The sequence below is a fragment of the Cariama cristata genome, unplaced genomic scaffold, assembly GCF_000690535.1.
Source record: "Cariama cristata isolate BGI_N322 unplaced genomic scaffold, ASM69053v1 scaffold10864, whole genome shotgun sequence".
NCBI lineage: Eukaryota > Metazoa > Chordata > Aves > Cariamiformes > Cariamidae > Cariama > Cariama cristata.
This window is the reverse complement of record NW_009614689.1, coordinates 1-21,646: the sequence shown is the minus strand read 5'-3', so window position 1 is coordinate 21,646 and position 21,646 is coordinate 1. Positions and strand designations below refer to the sequence as shown.

General features: G+C 37.6%; 1 long non-coding RNA gene across 1 annotated transcript; it reads right to left on the bottom strand.

Annotated features, from left to right (window-relative positions):
- Positions 1-14,247: 14,247 nt before the first annotated feature.
- LOC104161184 lies at positions 14,248-19,214 on the bottom strand. Its single transcript, XR_696446.1, has 3 exons — positions 19,075-19,214; positions 18,263-18,348; positions 14,248-14,323 (listed from the first exon to the last, which is right to left on the bottom strand). It is a non-coding gene; the product is annotated as an uncharacterized LOC104161184 (long non-coding RNA).
- Between the last annotated feature and the right edge of the window lie 2,432 nt (positions 19,215-21,646).

Genomic DNA, 21,646 nt, shown 5'->3' with positions numbered 1-21,646 from the left:
CCCCCCCCCTTATCAGTACAATTTTTTAAAGGAAATCTGTCAGGCAGGAATGAGTGACTTATAATGAAATTCACTGGAACAGAATATAAGAAAATGAACCTGGATAAGATCACATCACAGGCCTAAGAAAATAATTAGGTTTCATCCATTGTTCAATTTTATCCAGTGTGACTATTGAAATATTAATGTCCTGAACTATGAAGGCACGCTGTCCCAGAGGAGGGGGAGAGAAGAGAGTGCCTTTGTTCTTGTTCACTGTAACAGAATATTTTTATTAAGAGGAATGCAAAATAACTATGAAAGTTATATGTTAATTAAAGTTCTAATTAACTCTTCTCTAAGAGCACTCCAAATGAGTAAAGAGCTTAGGGTTAATATTGAGCCACATCCCAGCAGTAGGATGCCAGACCTTCCAGACATTCTTTCCTAGGAATCAGTATGTAAAATTGCTATTAGCACCACCAGACTTCCAGAATTATCCAAAAAGGTATAACATATATATGCAATAGATGCAGTTTTCTCAAGAAAATAGGATTTACTTAAATGTATTTTCATATGTCTTCCCATCCTATTTCTTTATGCATAGTTGATCACTTTAATGGAAACATTATCTTCCTACCCCCCTTACTACAAAAACGCAACTGAATTACGTTTACCAAACATGCAGAAGACCTTCAGAGTTATAAAACTGACACTTCCACACTGTCTTGTAGCACCTCTACTATCTACAAGGAAAATTTAAAAATAAAGCTATTACAGAGTAAGTCGTTATGTTGGATCAAAATAACCAATTTAGATGACATGTTTTTACTTAGTTTAAAAAAAACAAAACAGCTTTCACTAAAAGGAAGCTGAAAGCTGCAATAAAACCCCTACTTCATGTCTAAATAACCCCATATTTCTTACAGAAAATCCTACTAGTACCATAGCTTATGTAACTGGATTATTTATAGATACATATTTTCAATATTTTTACAAACTCAGAAACTATGCCTATCCTGGAAGGAGGTGCAGAGCTTCAAGAAAGATATTTATACAGTTTAATTTTTAAATGAATTTTACCTGCAGAAATATGAAACAGAACCCTCATTTTTAAATTTACTGACTTAAAATCCTCAGGTTATTAGACGAGTTATGGATACATCTGCTGCAATGAAGCAGTTTCTCAAACTGTAGCATTCTGTTGCTATAGGAACACAGGGATCCTGTTTATTCCAATTACACTATATTGTAACCAAATAAAGATGTCCAAAAAATAATTAGGTAACTACATATCTTAAACTATGAGCTCTAACACCATGTTCCTTACTAAGATTTCAATTAAATGTGAATGTACGCTTCAGATTTTAAGAGAATTTAAGCTTAATAGCTCTCACAGGTGAAGAGCAGCTGACAGCTACTCACCACACAGAACCAGGTAAGCAGAATTTCATTTGGGGATTGGGGAGAAAATCAGCACTATAGATGTCCGTGTCACATTTTCATTCTCCCATAATAGTTCTCATTCTGCATATCATCTTTGTAAATTAAGAAATTACCTAACCTAGGATAAGGTAATCCTACAAAGGCCTGAAAGTAATTATTATAGTTTTGCCAATCAAGTAATGGAATCATAGAATCTATGGAGAAGCATCATGCAAGCTATAAGCAGGAGAAAGAGTGAAAAGCAGTGGGATATGGAATAGGATGTACAAGTTGAGGAATGTCCTGGTGTAATGTTTAAAGACAAACAGCAGCACTACATTCACTTCAGGCTGAAAAACAGCACTTGAAAGCACACTTCACACATGCAAATATTCACCTAAGCAAAAGGCATATGACTGAAGCTAATCTTTAAGAGAAGACACATTACAATGTATAAAAAACTAATTAAGTTTATATAATGAAAGCAATAGCATGCGCTTGGCCTGCTGAAGCTTTATCGCCACTGCATCATGTTGAATTTGTTATCTACCGTGCTGCGCCAGATAAGGAAATCTGAATGAAAAAAATCCAATCAGGTCATACTGAGTGGCTGGATAAAGCTAAATGTAACACAGGATTAAGAGAGGCTGATGCGGTCCATTGTGGTGAGTGGTGCAGCAGTCAGAGTATCAAGAGCTGATCAGGGTACCAGAGAAGCCGGGAAAAACACTTGCCATTGGGACAAACTGATGCTTAAGGGACAGCTGCCCTGTTAAAACCCTGCCCAGGTTCCCAGCTGGCACCAAACCAGTCACATCCCAACCTCCAAGCAATCCCGTACGGCCCACGCCAAGCGCAGAGGAGAGAGGCAGGGCTCTTCAGCTAGCATCGAGTCCCTGCCGTGCCAACTACTCTGCTCCTTGTCTGGGCTCTGGTATCATTGTGTCACATCCATATACCAGAACCAGCACCAAATAAAACTAAAAACTGTAACACTGCAATGTAAGGGTATTCTTTTATTATTCTGGGATTTTTTCAGTTAGAAGACTGAGTTTTCACTGATATCCAATTCATTATTACGGATGCTAATAACCTCTTCAAGCACAAAGAGAAACCAAACACCTTAGTCATCAAGTGCTTGGTTTTCGGGAGATTTCAGAATGCTCATTTTTAACCCGAACTAACACCATATTTTAGCAAACCAGTGAAGTTGTTCGATATTCTGAGATGTCAATAAAACCTCACAGGTTTTGTTTTCCCTTTTACTGTCCCCTAACTCTTACTTCGAAAGGTTGTGGTATGTTCCTATTTTCAAACTGCAGCAGACTTTACAGATGTAATGTATAGCAAAAACTTCAACAAATAATCCTTCTCACTACCATCAGTCAACCCTAAACAACTTGACACTATTCTGATGGCTTTGTTGCCAAAACCGAGGTTAGACCATTCAAGTTAGTATTAACCCCTTCTATGTCCCGTTTGCAGTGCAGACATACCATTAGCTGTGGGGGCTATTAGTTACTGAACAGATGAAATACCAATAAGGAACAGTGGTTGACATCAAGCTGTGTGCTGCTAGCTTGTATTTCCAGTAAAACTTTCTTTTTAAAACCACGCAGTGATAAAGCGACTCAGAGTCTGTAGTCAAAAGAGATTCATTAGCTTGCCAACAAATGGCAAACGAGAAAGCATCTGTTCAGTGACCTATTTCTACACCCGTGGCCAGGGGTGGGAGCGCTGAGGTGAGACTAACCCCCGTACCGACAGGTACACGCATCCCCAACTGTCCCGCAGGGAGTGCTCCACTCAGCCCTGGGGACACTGCCCTTAATTAGTTGAAAGTCACAAATGCACTTTAAATATTTATAGCAGAACCCTGATCACCAGTCAGGATTGCCAAGCAAGGTTTTAATAATCATTTTAAAACTGTTTTTTAGGAGACTGATATCACTGAAAAGCAGCACTATGTAATCCCATGTCAAAGTAACATACAGGTTTTCCATTTGGTATTTATCAGCCTTTATTAATAATGACTTGTTTCTGTAAGCTTGACCAGAAGCATCAGTAAAGGAAGATTACTGCATGGCTGGGTCCAAGTCTGAGTACCTGAAAATGCTGTTGTTTACAAGCAGACATCCCCTTTTCAGCACAGGGAAAAAAATAAAATACTGGTTTGCAAACAACCACTATTCCAAAGCAATAATTGACAAGTTAGAAAAGTGACAACAGAAGACAGTTTTAATCCAATTGTTACATTCCTGTGGAAACAACAAGAAAAAGCTAAAGAATAAGTTTCTAGAAAAAATGGCCAATACTGACACCAGTTATGCAGTCTAAAGAGCAGACAGTAGGACAGGTAGAAAATATCTTTGTTTAATTTGGATCCAGTGGAAAAAGACATTTGAGCAAGAAGGTACCAAGAGTAACAGTTGTCATCAAACCCACTGAAGACAAGTGACCAAAACCGCCGCCACTTTTGGCCACATGTGTAAAGCCATAAATTCATCTCAATTTCTACAACAAAATCCAAAAAGCAATTTCCAGCCATCTTCTAAAACTCAAGTAAAGAAGCACACACTGATCTACTCTGATAATGTATGTTAGCACTACGCTTCAGCAAGTTGTCAAGAGATGTGCTTAAGTACTGGCACTTTAAAGTACCAGACAAAACCAGTGGCAACCCCTGCAACCACCCATACATGCTGTTAGAAAAAGAATAAAGTTGATGTGCTTGTGTGCATTAAGAATGTATTGCAAAAGGACAACGAGCATCTGAATATTTCATTTTAATTTTTAACTTAAGAGTAGTTGGATCTTTAGATTAAGAAGCGAATTCAGAATTGCCTAAAGGAGGGAATGAAAGCAAGGAGCTGTTTCTTTTCACATTTATACTCCTACGTCCACAAAATTTTGATCGCGTTTCAGACTGGAAGACTTGTAGTCATTTCCGTTTTTAGCAATTCTTCAATCTCTTCCCATTGTTTCTGTTTTGGGATTCCTTTTTAGAAAGCTGATAAAGTAAAAATAACCATTTTGCACAATGAAACTCAATATTGTCCTTAAAGCATCACATACATTTAGTGCTGAGCAAGAAAACACATACACGTGCAATAGCACTGCTAGATTTCCATTTTCACCTATGCTTTATGACAGACTCTTGGTTCACAAAAACCAGAAGATCAGAAAAGAAAGGATCGGCAGGTTTACAGTATTACTCCAGTTCCCTGCCCCTCTTACATGGCAATGTGTTACCTGTCCCTATTTTCTCCATTAAAAATGTCCATAATATTTATTAAGTTATTACTTAGTAGCAGCACTATCCAAACACATGCTATGTTAACAGTTCACATAAAAGCATCAATACAAACAGTATTTGGCCCAAAGGCTTTGATGTAGTCTGTGCACCGGACTACTGTTTAAAGTGGAAAAAGTAAGCTTAAAAGCAGCATTAAATGAAGGTATCAGAGAATATAACATACAAAAAAAAAATAATCTCAGAATGGTTTTACTTCAGTTCAGTTTGTACTAACTACTTCTGACAGTAGGTAACAGGCATACAAACACTATTGGTCATTAATGTCATTGTACTAAATAAAGTTTTCATCAACTTTTATTTGTAGTTTTTCCAAAATCCTGCTCTTGATGTAATGCATGTTATTATTTAGCCTTTTATTAAAAAGGATTCAAGTTAAAGCTTTAGAAACTTATCTTAAGCTACCGCTTAAATATGAAATTTAGGGTGCTATCACTGAGAAGATTCAAGAGATTAAAACATGAGTGTGTCAAACCACGTCAATGTACTCGGGAAATCAGGAGCCGAATCAAACACGAAGGTGCCCTCGAGTGGCCATTTTATATGCACACAATATACGGGGAAATAACCTAAATGGACTACACTATTTTGACAGGTTTTATTACCGTACATCTCCAACGAATGTTGACAACACTAATATTGGTATTTTGTTTTAAACCAGTAGCAATTACAGACTGCTATTAGCAGTATGCTACATGCATATAAACACACAACCAACTGCTTGCCATTTTTTAAAGAGACCTATTCTCAAAATACTGAAAGGAGTGTAAGAATACTAATGTACTATTAATAACACTTATCTATCATTTCTGCAGAAGTTCTTTAGGCTAACTGGCAAGGCTTTTTTTAAAGTTACTAAAATGTCTCCCCTATTCAGTGTTCTAGCTGCTGGACACCACATAAAAAAGATTGAGTGTCCCATGTTTCACAAAACTCAGCAGTAGTTGGCTTTTCAAAGAAGTCGGTACTGCTCTTCCGTCGATGTTCTGAACACACTCACCGCTCCTCCATCCCGTCAGAATACCCATATCGCCTCACAGGAATACGGTAAAGCTTGTGCACAAGCTAGCTGTAGTTCTGAATGTGTGCAGAACTATAGACATTCATAAAATTTACATCAGGCAGAGATGCAGTTACTCAATGTTCTGGGAAAAACAGATAGATTTAATAGTATTAGGTTTGAGTGCAAAATATTTTTTCTAACTCTAACCAAGAGCATCCAAACCTATTGTTGCCCACATTTTTTTAGATTATTTAGCTTCTCCTTTAGATAACCACCTCTTGAGATATTACAGAGAGTCACCACAGCTTAATTAAAGGCTGACACAGGATAAACAAAGCAGATGCTTTTAATCTCTTACTGGAGTGCCCTCAATTTCCCCATCCAACCTAACCAATGGTTTCTGTATTTCTTCCAGGGAAACCTGTCTTTAGCGAGAGCTCCCCAACACTTCAGAACAATACCTTTTTAACTCCTAAGTGGCTTGCCCTGCTGCATGCAGGATGATTTACATTTTCATGTTCCACGTTAAACTGGCAATGCAGTTGCTACAGAATTCAGCTCTGCCAGAAGTTTTGTTGACTTGGACACAGTAACTTGTAGTTAGGTGGTTCAGCCGTGTGAAATACTCCTCAAACGGAAGTGCTTAGGGAACTGGGGAAAACAAGACCCTGCACATGGGAGCTACTGGGAATGCAGTCAGCATACTGAAAATCCACAACCTGGCTTCTCTAACTCATTCATTTAACCACTGCTAGGCAAAGTCCAGCTCAAGTGCAGTCACCAGTGATATACCCAGGCACTGATACCGGGGCCAACACTATTTTAACTTCTTCATTAATGACCCATGCAGAGGGACAGAGGACATCAGCAAGCTTGCAGACGATATAATGAGGAGGAGTGGTTGATACACTAGATAGGTGTGCTGCCATTCAGAGCACCATTGACAGGATGGGCCCACAGGAACCATGTGAAGTTCAAAGGCAAGTGCCAAGTCCTGCATCTGGAGAGGAATAATCCCATGCACCAGTACAGGCTGGGTGTCAACTGGCTGGAAAGCAGCCTTGCAGAAGAGGACCTGGAGGTCCTGGTGGACAAGTTGGACATGAGCTAGCAACAGGGCCAGTCCTGGGCTCACAAGTACAAGAGACATGGACAGACTGGAGCAAGTCCAGCAAAGGGACACTAAGATGATTAAAGGACCTGGAGTACCTTTCAGACAAGGAGAGGCTTAGTGAGTCAAGACTGTTTAGCCTGGAGGAGAGAAAACTAATGTGGGGTGGGGAATGGAAGAAGTCTTATTAACATGTATAAATACCTGGTGGCAAGGAGCAAGGACTGTGGCAGACAGTTGCCTGTGGTATCCAGAAACAGGACCAAGAGGCATCAAATATACATTGAAACAGGAAATGCCATCTAAACATAAGAATAATTTTTTTTTTTTTTTTTTTTTTTACCGTGGGCATGGTTGAATACTGGAACAGGTTACCCAGAGAGGTTGTGGAGCCTCCAGCCCTGGAAATACTCAAAACCCAACTGGACATGACTCTAAGCAACCTGTTCTAGTTGACCCCACTTTGAGCAGGGAGAATTAGATGATCTCCAAGGGTCCCTTCCAGCCTGAGCTATCCTGCGATTCTATAATTCAACCCACCCTAACAGCATGATCTGGCAAAATAGTCTATCTTGCTTTCACCATCCCTGCCCTCAAGTTGTAATTCTTGCATGGTATTTCAGTGCTTCCTATTGATGCCGATCTTCATTGGCATATTTCAAAAATACTTGATTCACAAATTCTTCATAGACCACTAAAAAACCCACTATGGTTCTTGCAATATTGTGGGGGGTAACTGGTAACCTCTCTCCAAGCTAATGACTGAACGCTAGCTACTTACTGTTCATGTACCCTATCATACCCCAATTTATCCATCTTAAGGTGCCTACATTACATATTTCAGTGCAGTAAATGTATTATGGACTTAATCTCCTTTAAGATAACTTTCTGGAAAATGTGCCATCGCAACCTCCAAATTCACATCATGTTTTATCCAGTTGCCTAAGTTCATACTTCTTAAATTATACACAATGTCTTAGGAAAGCATGGAAAATGTAGACCCATTATTCTTTTCCTTCAGTGAACTTAAGGGTTACATGAAACTTCTGCTCCATACATAATTCACACCCTTTCTTAAATATAGAAACTTTGTTTACTATTCATTGTCAGGATGTGATAACATATTCCCACTTCATGTAGTGGAATAGATTGTGTCAGTTCATAATTTTTGAGACTGAAAGTATCTGGAATCCACTTAAGCTGATTCATCATCCACCCTAAATAAGACAATTTCCATACGCATTCTGAGAAGTTGTGTTGTTGTTCTCCTATATACTTATTTTTATTAAAAGCTGCAGAGATTGTTTGGGATAACACCTATATAGCTAATCTTTATCCATACTCAACACAGCGACCGCATTGCTTCTCCTCATTACTTGTATGGCATAAGGGTCATTCCATTAGACATAAAAATAAACAATAGTTTAAGAAAGATTGTCTTTTTACAGTTTTTATTTTATACCAAAGAGGAGATGCTAAGTTTTTAAAAAATCTGGAAAATGTGATTGCTTCAAACTTGATTTCCTGAACCTCTGTGCAACTTTAGTAGACTTTGAACTTTGCAGCATGTAGATACAGTCAAATCAAATTATTTGGATTGGGTACGAGAACCCCCTGCATTAGTGCAGTCCTGTGTCTCAAAGACTCACCCCAGCAGCTGTTACTCAATGCCATATTCTGGACAGATTTTATTCTTTCTGGAACCTCGGTTCTAAAAAATTGCACATTTCCTACTGGCTTATTGGTAAACTGTGTAATCATCTACTTCAAAGCTTACCTCCTCTAACCAGTAATTTTGGGAGATTCTTACTAACTCCCCAAACCCTAAAACAAGCAATGTTTGCTATTTCTCTCGGCCACCACATCTAAGATTATGAGCCTCATTAACAACTGTCCCTTTACCTTACCAGTTGCATAGCTTTGATCACAAGTATTTTGGACTCAATAGAGAGATCATCAGTCAAGACGAATACTCTGTTCAGACATTACTTTCACAAAAACAAACATCCCAAAGTTCGTCTCCAAAAAGGCTCGTATTTGCTCCACTTAAATTCACTGCAACAAATCTGAAAAAGTCCTTCAAGTCATTTATTTAAGCATATAAGTTCAGATTCTTGGGGAAAGGTGTTTGTATAATTGTAGGCTGTGCTCTTCTAAGAGTGCTCCAGGAGACAGTAAACTAAAGGAGAATAAAGAATTTAATGAAAGCCCAAAGATAACAAGATTTAAGAAGCAACAGTCTTCAGGACTAAGATTGTCAGAGGAGAAACTGCTTTGCATGCTTTAGCCTTCAGTTCTAGGATTGCTGTGTTAAAAAAAAATACCCTATGATGAATATAAAAGGATTTGCCTATGTGTGAAAGGGATAACCAGGTGCAAGTCTAAAGCGGAATGACATTCCTGAACAGTTTCATGTCAGCACGCACCTGAAGGAGAGTTTAAACATACAAAACTACCTTACACCACTTGACCTACAGTAACCATCTGTAGCTAACTCCAGAAGCGATGCAAGCTCTCCATTGTGTTGTACAAGCTTTCAGGGATAAATCGAGTCAAACAGCATAGCATATCACACAGTAAACTGCTCGTGTTACTGTATCTTAGATGCACCACATTTATAAAGATGCCCTAATCTGTATAAACTACATGAGATTTGTTTTACTGGATTCTGTGCTATACTTTGTATCATTCACAGATTATGTATGCCTAAAAATTAAGAAGGGAGTTTGGCAGAAAATTAATTCTAGGATGACAGTATTATGCCAAGGATATTTAAAGTTAGCAAATCAACTTACAGGTACTGCTGCTCCTAAGTTAATCATTCAAAAAGCAAAAAAAGTTCCTGCCATTAACAACATGAAATCACACGTGTTATTCACAGAACAAATATATATATATTCCCAAGTAATATCCTGTCAGCTTCAAGTGTTTTTACTCTAATTATTCCTCTTTTTAAATTTAAGCATACATAAAAAGCATTAAAAAAAATGAAGTCCTGAATGTTTCAAAATGACATTGTACCAAAGCAAAACAGGAAAGTAGCTGGCCAGATCAAGAGACACGGGTTTCTTAAGCAGTCAAGTCTTTAGAAGGCTCGACAAACCGAGGTCTCGCCACAGTAGGACTATGAACTACTTTCTCAGAAAGGAAGTGTTGATCTTTTATATCCATGCGACTCTTGTTAATGTTGAGAGAGAATTATGATAGGCACTGGCTTGAAAAACACTACTTCTAACTCTGTCATGGGCTACACTGGTTAAGTGGAATATACTTTGATAATAAAGATACATTTTTCTAAATATCATAAATACCACACAGTTGTCTTCAGTTTTAGTCATAATATCTCAACCCTACAACTGTATATAAGCATTTACAAATCATTTCAACTATAAGAGTTTTTCAAAGAGCTGACATGCATCTGAAGATACTTCCATCGGATATAAAAGTCAGTTAGCCTGCCTGGGTAGGCCAATTTATTCAAAATTCTTTTCTTTACTTTTAAGTTTTATTCTGATCAATGTAAATACTGCTACTTAAAGAGCAGGTAAATGGAAAAAAATTTTAAAAAAATGGCAACATTCCAGTACTCTGGAAATCAAGTATTTCTACAAATGCATTGTTAGACATTTCTCTAAAACGCATATGTAACTGTTAAAAAAAAAATCTAATTATTAGAAAAAAAGGTTTCTGTTCCAAGTAAGACCTAAAAAAGCATAAATATTCAAAAAAACCTGAAAGGCACCCATAAAACTCATCCACATTAACATATTCTTTAAAATGTGAGATTGATTTTAACTGTATTATCAGTGTCAGTAAGATATAATGAATACATCATTTCCATTAATATTTTTTCCCAGGCTTCCCCTCTGCTTATTCTGAATTGGAGCTCCTGCTTTTGTTTTGCCTGAAGCACAGCTGAAAGCACACCTGCGAGAAGAAGGGACAAGCATAGTGTGGTCACTTTGATAAATCCCCTTCCCACATCTCCTAACCTGACCCACAGCACTGTAGTTTGCCTGCCTGGGGCTACCATTGCTGCTACATTCCAGAGGATTTTTCTCAAGGCTAAAGCCTAAGACTGTGGTTAAGACTTAGGCCTAACTGACAGCAGAATGTTTCCCAGTATCAAAAAAAAACCAGAACAAAACAAACCCACAAAAAAGAACAACTAAAGAAAAACAAAACCACCTCTGTTCAAAGGTGTCAGCCTCTCAGGTCTTTCCAGAAAGAAGTCACTAGCCTGCACTGAGTTTGAGCAAGAAAACAAGAGTAACTATTTACTGATAACCCACTTATACCAGCTGAGTAAATTGTACCACTCATTTAGTCCTGAGCAGTGATACAGAAGCAGCATTTCACATTTTCCCAATAATGATGGAGATCTCAGAGAAAATTCTGAGATCTATGCATTTTAATAGATTTTAAATATTTTTTAAAGTCAGGCTGCTTTCACTCAGCATTAGATTTTTCTAATGTATATTTGATTTCTACTTAAATGCATTATTCTATTTAAAATGTAACTAGCCAATAAAACCACAGATGCTTTTTTTTTGCCTATAGCTTTATCCTGCATTCCTTTTCAGTGAACCGTGAAAAAACTTAATTTAATTTTTCATATTTGCCTATTTTTAGTCTGCATGTTTCATGGCACTACTGGTCTCTGCACCAGCTAATTTTGTTATTATAGTGTGTATCTCTAAAAACCAAATTTAGTAATAGAACAGTCTTGTCAGAAAACAAAACATCTCATATCATTAACAATTCTAAATAAAAATTTTCTAACAAAAGAAAAGATACATGAATCCTGAGCGTCACAGAACCAAGAAATGAACCTTGACGTATACTCCTGGGCTCCAACAGACAGATCACATTAACACAGATGTCATACTTAGACAAACGTGAAAAGGATATGATCTTGCCAAAATTGAGCTAAGAGAAACATTGTACTGCACATTTTAAGAGTATCTATTCTAAAGAACTTTTATGTGACAGGAAGCTTTTATGACAAGCAACTCGTAACAGTGGACGAAATCTGGGAAAGCCCCTTAAATTTTTAAATACCACCTCAGTGAAATTACTTGGTTAAGGAAAGCAACCCTTAGGGCATAGCAAGCCTGTTTCTGCACTTCTGTATTACCTGCTCATACCCAGAAGGGATTCATTTTACCAAATGACAACATACATATGCATCTCCAACTTAAACTGGTCCTAATCCAAGCAGGAGGCATTGTCGTTTCAAAGGTGATAACAAAAAGTGTGCTAAAAAGCTCACGTTACCCCAACAATGCTGATTTCGATTAAAAATAGAACACAGGGTGCCCTCTGCAAAAGCAAGTATAGTAAAGAATTTTCCAGAAGAGAAGACTGTGCCGTGAATTAGCACAGACACCCCACCTGAACAGTTCACACAACTATTACTCACAAAAGTATCGTGATAACAAGTGCTTGGATGCTACCAGAACACTTGGCAAGGGGCTGAAGGCTAGAAATGGGAATCCCCCCCTTCCTCCACAGCCGCCCCTCAGTTCCCAGGAAATCTTAGCCACCTCCTGGCAGGGTGGGAAGCAGGAAGGTGTCTCAGATGTCATCAGGACTGCTAAAAGAAAGCTTTAGACATGGTTACCACCCTCTGCACGGGGGCACAGAAACACATACCCCCACAGAACTCTTCCTCACCCCGTTCTTCCCAAACTCCCCACAGACCTCCATGTGCTGGAAGTGTAGGGTGACTTCCCCTCTTCCCCACCAACAGCATCCAGGAGCAGAAAAGCATGGTACCAGACATGCAGAATGGAGGCCCAGCTTCACCTTTTCTTCCTCTTCCCTGCCAGTCCCAGACCCACTCGAAAGACGATCACTGAATACCAGTCACAGCACTACCTGCCCACCTGAGCTGGGCTGGGGCCAGGGCCAGGGCAGGTGACCCAGTACAGACCAGGACTACAGACGCTACGCTAGTTTGGCTAATTTAGTATTGTGTCCTTTTAAGATTTTGCCATAACTGCGATTTCAGATTGCCTACCTCAAACCTGATGTTTGGTGGCCTTGAAGAAATGCAGGTGAATATGAATGTGCACGAGTCCTCTATTGCCAAAATATTTATGCCATTTACACTAGTCAATGAAAGAAAAGCCCCAGTAGGAAGAAATAAAATGGTGTTCCCTACTCAGCAGTAACATGCATCTCTTCAGCTTGTCTGATTCTATCCTCGCTGCTATGACACAAGCAATTCATATTAGTCTGCAACACGATAAAGCAAAATTTAATTACTCCTGCAAACATATTAAGGTAGCAGTGGACTACTATATTAAACACCTAGGTTCTCTGTTTAGAAAGATCTTGGGAGTCTTTTGAATTTTTAGAAGTCGTATAATTTTGAACAATTCTTCCTATTTTCTACTTTGGAATAAAAGTAAAGAAGGGTAACTGACAGTGTAATTCAAATCACAATTGCATTTTACCTCTTAAGTGAAGCAATTTTCTCCCTACTTCAACAATGCTTAATAAACTAAACTTCTTTAGAAAGAAAAAAAACCCCAAACCTGGAAACTAAAATGAAACTATCATTCAAAGATCCAGTTTCTCAGATGGGAAAGGCAGCATAAACTCCCACTCTTTACGCCCACCCTTGCACTCGTTCCCCTGTCAAAGTTCAGTGCCCAGTAATATGGACTAGTAAGTTACCTGTTAGGCCAGATTTAAATAATGTAGATACAGAGGAATGTGTGTTTAAGCATAAATATATCTATATAAACATAAATACATAAACTAGATTGTGTACCCCAGAAACAGCTGTACCCAAAAAAAAACAAACGAACAAGGCTGTGAACTTCAGTAAAGGCTGACATTCTCAAAACTGCTTTGCCAGAAAAGCACTCACGAACTTACTGTAGTGAACACACAGTGACATAATTAAATAGCTGGTTTGCCGCACTGCCCATGTTCGCTATTACAGTGCACCTCGCTGCAAGCAACAGTCTGGAATTCAGCAGAGCGATAAGATCCTCAGAAGAGGAGCCCAAAACACCCTAGGTTTTCTCATCAAGGTATTATAGAGAATGAGGGAAGACAAAGTCACCAGAAACAGTAATCCTATCTTATCCCTGTAACATGGAAAAAGATACTCAGAAAGGATGCAGAGTGTACTGTTGAAGAACTACCCATCACTGAAAGAGAAAGACACAATCGAAAGAGTCGGAAGCAAGCGATTTGTTGGATCATAATGCTTTGCTGCTATAAATGTAATAGACAATGTATGTTGAACTTACGGAAGCTAGCAACAGCTTTCAAGAGATACAAAAGAAAGCATTTACCTCTGTATCAGAAAGTTTTCAACTGTGAAAGACATTTCAAAATATGTAAGGTAGCTTTCAAAAAAGAAAGGTGTCCGAACTCTTGGTGAAACTGTTTACTTACATTGAAGGCATTAACTGCATTTTTATCATAATACTTCTTCTTTTCGTACTTATCCCTGATGAAAAATTCCACAGCTCTGGAAGTAGCTAGTTTAAGGAAAATATGCATTTAGATAAATAGCAACATTAACTTTAAAAGCTGACAGGTTAATAAAATTAAAAAATTGCACAAAATTCTTGCTCCATCTCATTCCGTAGCTTTAAAACAAACTGCTCTACACAGAACAATTGCTATTGCAGTGTCCAAAAAGAGCTTCTTTTTACTACAGAGAATTCATCAGTTTAATCTCTTAATGAAATAACATCAGAAAGATATACTAGAATCAATTCAGTGTTCCACAGTCAGGACATTTTCACTTGGTATTTATAAGCTACAGGGCTGCAGTACTGCAAATACTTGAACAAATGTACTCGTATACGGTAAATAATTAAAGTATAGTTTACCATCATAACTTGGGAAAAAACACTTTCTCTTCAGATAAAAGGCGAAATGTATGTACCTGTTCTCTGATTTGCACAAATTACATCATGCATCAAAAGCTGATCATAACAGTACTCTGAGATCAGTAAGTCCTCCATAAGAGTCTCCTATACAACAAAATCTCTGCAGAAAGGAAACTAAAACACTAGTGATAAAAAGATATTGAAGCAAAGGTGGAAATAGCAGTAAGCATATTGATGTAGAAGACCTGAGCTGACAACTCGCTAGCTCAAACACAAAAAGGACAACTAGTCGTTTTCCTCAATTATTCGCTCAGCTTCATAAAGCAGCCCACCCAGAGCACTGTGAATACTTTAACTTTAGTAAGGCTGCTTCTCTGGTATCTGCAGAATAAATTTTAACTAATTTGTTCGGCCATGTGATTACCTATCCAAAAATCAAAATGCAACTGTGGAAGCTCAGATTCATTGCATCTTAAACTTCCATAGCAATTTTTCCTCAACTGATGGAAAGATACCTTAGCTCCATGTACTATCTGTTAAGATTAACACTGAGCTCTGAGCACTCAGTTCAGTTCCTTCATTCTGTCCATCAAATCATATTGTCAACAATCACATAGTGTTTCGAATTGTATGCAAGTGTCACCTGATGATGTTGCTTCATAAAAGTTGCAAAAACATTCTTTTCTACTTCTTTCCAAATATATCTACATTCTAAAGGGCATGTTGAGCACTTTGAACATACAACTATCTTAGTACCAATACTGCATTAGTCCTTATACGTACCAAAGGACTGTCATTTTGCCCCCCAAAAAATAAAAATCAATGTATAGTATCAAATTACAGATGAATGGAAGCTGTGTAATATGCAACTCCCACAACTTTTCAAATTTAGCTAAAACTAAACAGGATTCCCTCAAAAAGTCTATTTTCAACTTGCAGTACAAACTACTGCATTATATAATCTCAGTGGGGGCAGGAGACAGAGAACAGGAATTTAATTTTTTTCCATGCTTTTGCGCTGTTACTGGATAACTCCATTAAATTATAAGTAATTTAGAAGTAAATGGAAAAGATTCAAAACTTGATTGTTATATCTTAGAACAACCTGTCCTTTCTTCAAATAAAAAGTCTTAGTTATTTGCCAAAATGAACATTTTCAGATGGGACATCTATTTTGTCAAGTGTTCTAAGTTTCGGTTGCTCAGATTTCGGTGTTAGATATTTTCATTCTTTTGCATAAATATTCCTCTATATTTAGCAAATGCACACTTGGTATTTCAGACAACTAGAAAGTTTTCATTTCAAAATTATTAACATGTAATCATACGTATTCAGATTTCATAGGGTTTAATTTTTCAGGATGCTATTACACTGGGGTATTAAATCGTGGATATTTTTCAAAATACACTTTTTTCAAGTTACCTCTCTTCAATACGCATGAATTTTTGGATCACGTTTAAGTTTCTTTAGATCAATAACCTACTGTCTTCTTGTTAACAAAAGAATTTAAGGCAACCTCAACAGATACCAAAACTGTTTTAAGAAGTGAGTAAAATGAAGAGGCAAAAAAGTTATTTGTTCTACTCTTGGAAAAAACCACACTTTCAAACAGGAAGCTAAAGGGGCCATACAAAACAAACATCAAGATGATCCTCAATGCTTCTATGCCAGAGCATCTCTGTCAAGTACAAGGGAAGAATAAAAAAATGCCCAGAAAGGTCAGTCTTGTGATTAAGAAGCAGAAGTGATGGAGGACCTTTAGCAGGAAATTTTGCGCAGATCCCACATACACGTTTCTCCTGTGTCTCCATTCTACTACTTAAAAAATAGAAGTATGTTACAGTGCTATAGGAAGTTAAATACTAATATAGAAGAACATATGCAAAAGTGATCATTACATGCAAGGAGTTTCCATAGCTCATCCAAAAGAATAATCAGAATATTGAGAATATTCACAATTAGAATACTGATGAGACACAATGCTGATTTTTGTAGTGATGCAAAGAGGAAAGGCAAAAATAGCCCATAACACAACAGCTTGTCATGAATTCCAAGTAGGTAATTAGCTGCCAAAGTTATGGGGAAACAGAGAATGTTGGCATCCTCTCTCCTGGCACTGTATTTTTAATAAAGAAAACACATGCAATGAAATATATTCAGTTGACCAAGTCCACCACTTAGAAAGTGACAACTGTTCAAAAGGCTATATAATTATTTCAAGATACACAGTATCAACAAAAGAATTATTTTGAAAGTCTAAAAATGAGACTTTTGGTCTGATCTGACAGAAAAAGCTTAGAGTAAACCATTATTGCTTCTCCTGCAATAGCACCAGTGAATTCAAGTTAGTTGGACTAAGAACAACATATACAGCTTCAAGATCCACTTTTGAGCAAGTATTTTGAGCAAGTATAGTCAAAGTATTTCAGTCTTATGGCTGAAATAAAGTTCTAGAATATTACAGCTGGAATACTACAGTGCTATCTCCTTCCAGTTACTTTTTTGTTATGCATATGTATGTTTAATTCAAAAGCTACTCAAATATGAAAAAACATATCTGTTTTGCTCAAGTGCCTTTTATAATGAGGAGTTTAACCCTTCCTCCCAAAAAATCTTCTGCGCATAGCATATTGAGCATAGTATCTAATAAACAGAAGAACCAAAACCACTTTTGGATATAGAAGGAGAAAATTCAGATCCAGTTACCATTAAGTCCATTTATCAGCCTCCATACCCGGTATCACCATCAGGCTAAGAGATCTGGGGAAAGGTTCAGCTCACTTAACAGCAGGTGTTTTGGATCTCATCCTAATTAGAGTTCCAGTAAGATCAGGTAAAACAAATCCTACCTGTGGAGTAGCTTCACTAAATCAGGAGCTAACACAAATCTAAATTAATGCCATTATACATTATCCTAATGATTCAGTACATTCGAAAAAGTTATTTTTTGATGAAATCTATTGATTGGCAGCAGACTATTTTTCTTTCAACACTCCCCTTCCAGGTACATGGTGATAACCACAGACCAACACAAGTGGTGGTCATCAGGGAGGGCTGGTTTATTTAGACATTCCCATGCTAGTCATCTGTGCTCACACACTTCATAGAATGTATACACTTCAACTCAAACAAATTACAGAATACTTCATCTAGAGGAAGAAATCTACACATCATTTGAGTAGCATCCAATAGCTTACTTTACCATTCAGCTCATTATTTCCTGTTCAAATGCTTCTCACTTCAGCTGGCAGTTACTCAAGATAAAGACAGAATATTCAAGAGCTCTCTAGTATCACTCTAACTCCCAACATACAAGGAATTTATGAAGTCACCTGTTCTGAAAGTAAAAATAATAGGGGCTTGCCAAATCTCATCACAAAGTAGATTTGCTATAACTGAAGTACTTTAAACCTCTTCTGAGCTGTTCCCGACTTCCACTGTCATTTCTTACACAACAATACCAATGAAATAAAAAAGGTGAGTTCCCAATTGTAGCGGTTCCCTGGAACAGTCATAACATCTACATTGCATTAAAAGTCATCTCAATGTGAAAGCTAAAACAAAAAGGATACTGATCTGTTTGAGGTCTTCGGAAGTTCTCTGGTAGATTAGCTTCATAGAGTAGTCTTGCTTTAGTATTTCCCATTTCCTGCATGCACTAAGGAAAAGCAGTAGAAAACAGTTAGTTCATGTCCATCAATACTGTATATCCTCAAACAGTCAGAATGCTATTGGTGTGCTTAAGTGACACTGCAAGTTTTTAACTTGGGAGATCTCTCTGCTGCCACATGTCTTGGGAGACACTCCCATGGCACAGGAGGGCTGCCTGCCAAGATTTGCTGGACAAAAGCTAATAACATAGATGCTGTTTACAGTGTAAATTAATCCATCCAGTTAGTTATGTAAACTAACCCATCCAGTGAAAGATAAGCTTTCATCTCTCCAGATGGCTATTCAGTCCAGGAGCAAGAAAATTTGACTGGCAGAAGAAAGAGGCTTCAGACTGGAGCATACTTGGAAAAGTCAGTACTTGGCACACCAAAAGAACGTAATCAACAATCAGACAGATGTGTGAACGCTACCTTACTGTCCCCCACTGAAAAGGAAAAGGCTTACAACTCATTTTCTACAGATACAACAAAGCAGCAGCTTTCAGAGTCCCCATGGCAAGGTACAATACGTCTAAAATGATACAGAAAAGATAGCTAAATCAATTTCTGAAGTGGGTTTTCAGAACTTAAACTCATTACAGTAGAAATATAACACATTAAGAACTACTTTGATTGTAAAACATTTAAATTGGGGCATCATGATAAACTTAAATCCTTTCAAAAGGACTCCCGGCTTTCCCTCCGAACTGAAAACATATTTTAAGATATTTCACCTGTATTTGCTCTGGTGTCCATTGGTCCAAGTTGACAGACTTGACCCTTGATATATGGACCCCAAGATTTCGATGTATTCCAGCACATCTGATGCAAATAAAAACACCGGTGTTCCACGAGGCCCATCTTGGACCTAAGGGGAATGGGGAAATAAATTAGTTATTTTCAAATTCCATATACTGTGAAGATTTTCTTTGGCATAATTTTATACCGACAACAGGAATAAACAAGTCTGAATAAAGACTCACAGCTGTTTCTCTAGGATATTTATTACCTCTAACAATCTCCACTGTTAGCAATTTTATTTATGGCTTTCTGCTTCTAAGTGATGTCATATAACATTGGAGTTAGCCAGATTAAGCTAGGAAGTCAACACCACAACCAAAAAAAAAAACCAAACCCAAACTTTAGAAAGTTGGCTTACTAGTAACAACAAGATTTTGCTTATATCTTGATTAATCCTTATGGCTATGCATTAGATGCAAGCATCAGCAAAAGTTGCCCCTTTTGCTCCAATTAAAAACTTCCTAAGACAAGCACCCGTACTTAACTTGAAATTATGTTATTTCATAAAAATGCAGGGCAATCTTATATTAACGCAACAAATCCTTTAATACCTCATACAGCACAGACTTTACAACAGTAGCATGCAAGCTCTTAGGGAATGATTATGCAGAGATTTGCAAAATCAACTGATGAAAACATCCATGACCAAGAATGGTGGAAAACTAAATATGTTCAGTACCCTTGATTCCTAAACTACAGTACGAGTTGCCACTCGCAGCCCAATGAATTTTCTCACAGAATGGGGTTGATTTATGAACCTTACCATTGTTTCTCAGCTGCGTTGGCATGTTGAGACAGACCTACAGTATGCTGGTCTGAACTCCCACAGCGACACTTGGGATGTCTGACTTGAAGTTACTACACAGTCTCAAATTCAACACATCTATATCATTTTATTTCAGCTCTGTACATCACCACTGTTAAAGGCACTGCTTTAAATTCCATCTAGTTCTGAGCTCTAAGGAGTTCAGAGATTAAATAATTAGCCATTGAAAGCAAGAAGACACATTGAAGAGCTGGAAAACATTTTGAGCAATTACTTTCCACCTTTGTACGACAGGTGTGCATGTAGACCACTCACACAACTGGAGCAGTTTGCATTTCAATATTACTATATTGTACTACACATCGTTTCCCACATAGCACTTCTACATTAAAACTACTGCTTGTCAGGTACAAACAAACAGTCAAGCTGTTTGCAACGTGTGTCTTAAATAGTTCAACAACCAGCAACCTATTGACCTGCCTTCTTATTCTCCCTTATGAAACAGTACAGACACAAAATACTTACTCTGTCCTTACAGTCTGTGTAGATCTATAGTACAAGATCCCACTTACAGTTTATACTACTTTTAAGTTTTAGTGCTCCAGGACAGAGTTTTGCAGGTCATTTGCTTCAACATATTAATCAAGTTTTAGCTAAAGCAGTACACCAGAAGAAACTTCATCAAAAAACCTCCTTAGCCACTTCATTGTAGACAAAGTACCTCGGCTTATGCAACTGCTTCATGTAGCCATGACGGCTTAGAAACAAAAAGGTATGGCAAGGTCTTGTGTGCCCAACAGCTTCTCCAGTTTTTCCCCCAAACTATAACCCAGGGAAGTGCCTTCTAAAGCGGGAAGCCAGTTTTGATCAGGTTACTATAAGGACGGGAAGTGTTCATCTGCAGTATCTATATACTGTCCGTATTTTTATCCTATAAGGTGTTTACACAGCCACTATAAACTTCTTACCACAACAGTTAGTACAACTACATATCACCCGAGTTTCCTATTCTTCAGGTCCTTCCTCAGCTATGATATCCCAGATAGGCAAGTTCTGCATTAATGAGACCAGACCTGAATGAGGGCTTGACAGATTGAAGTCTATCTTAACAAACGAAGGGGGAGATCATTAACTTTGTGGCTTAATATTTTAACTTAACATTTTGTTAACAAAAACAAAGATCATAACACAACTTGTGAATTGGCTGGTTTTCTCCTGGAAAAGAATAGTTTCGTATTTTCCCAGAAGCTCAGATTTCATTAATTTGTACTTATTTCTGAAACAACTTAGGGAAATAAAATATATTTAAGCAATAAAGTAACCAATTAAGCAGTGGAATAGCAGACAAACCTGAGGCCAGACAAAAGTGTTCACGTGTGATCTCTGAATTTATTTCAGACTAACAACAATATGCAATATTGAACACTTCAAATGAAAAATGTTTTAATTAATACAAATCAATTACAGCCACAGTTAAGCAGGAGGCAAAAGAAGCTACAAAATAATGTTTTCTGTGTGGACATCAAACCAGCTGTGCTTGACTTAACCAGTCAACTAAAGCTTAGTCTGTGAATCTTCCCGTGTGAGAAATGTTTAACAGTAACATGGGCTGATTCAATAAACAATTTGCAGTTATCTCAATTCCGCATGAAGTCAGGATCCTTATTTCTGTACAGAGGAAATGTTTTGTACTTAATAGAAATATTCACAGGTTTCTTCTCATTGGGTCCTTAAAGATA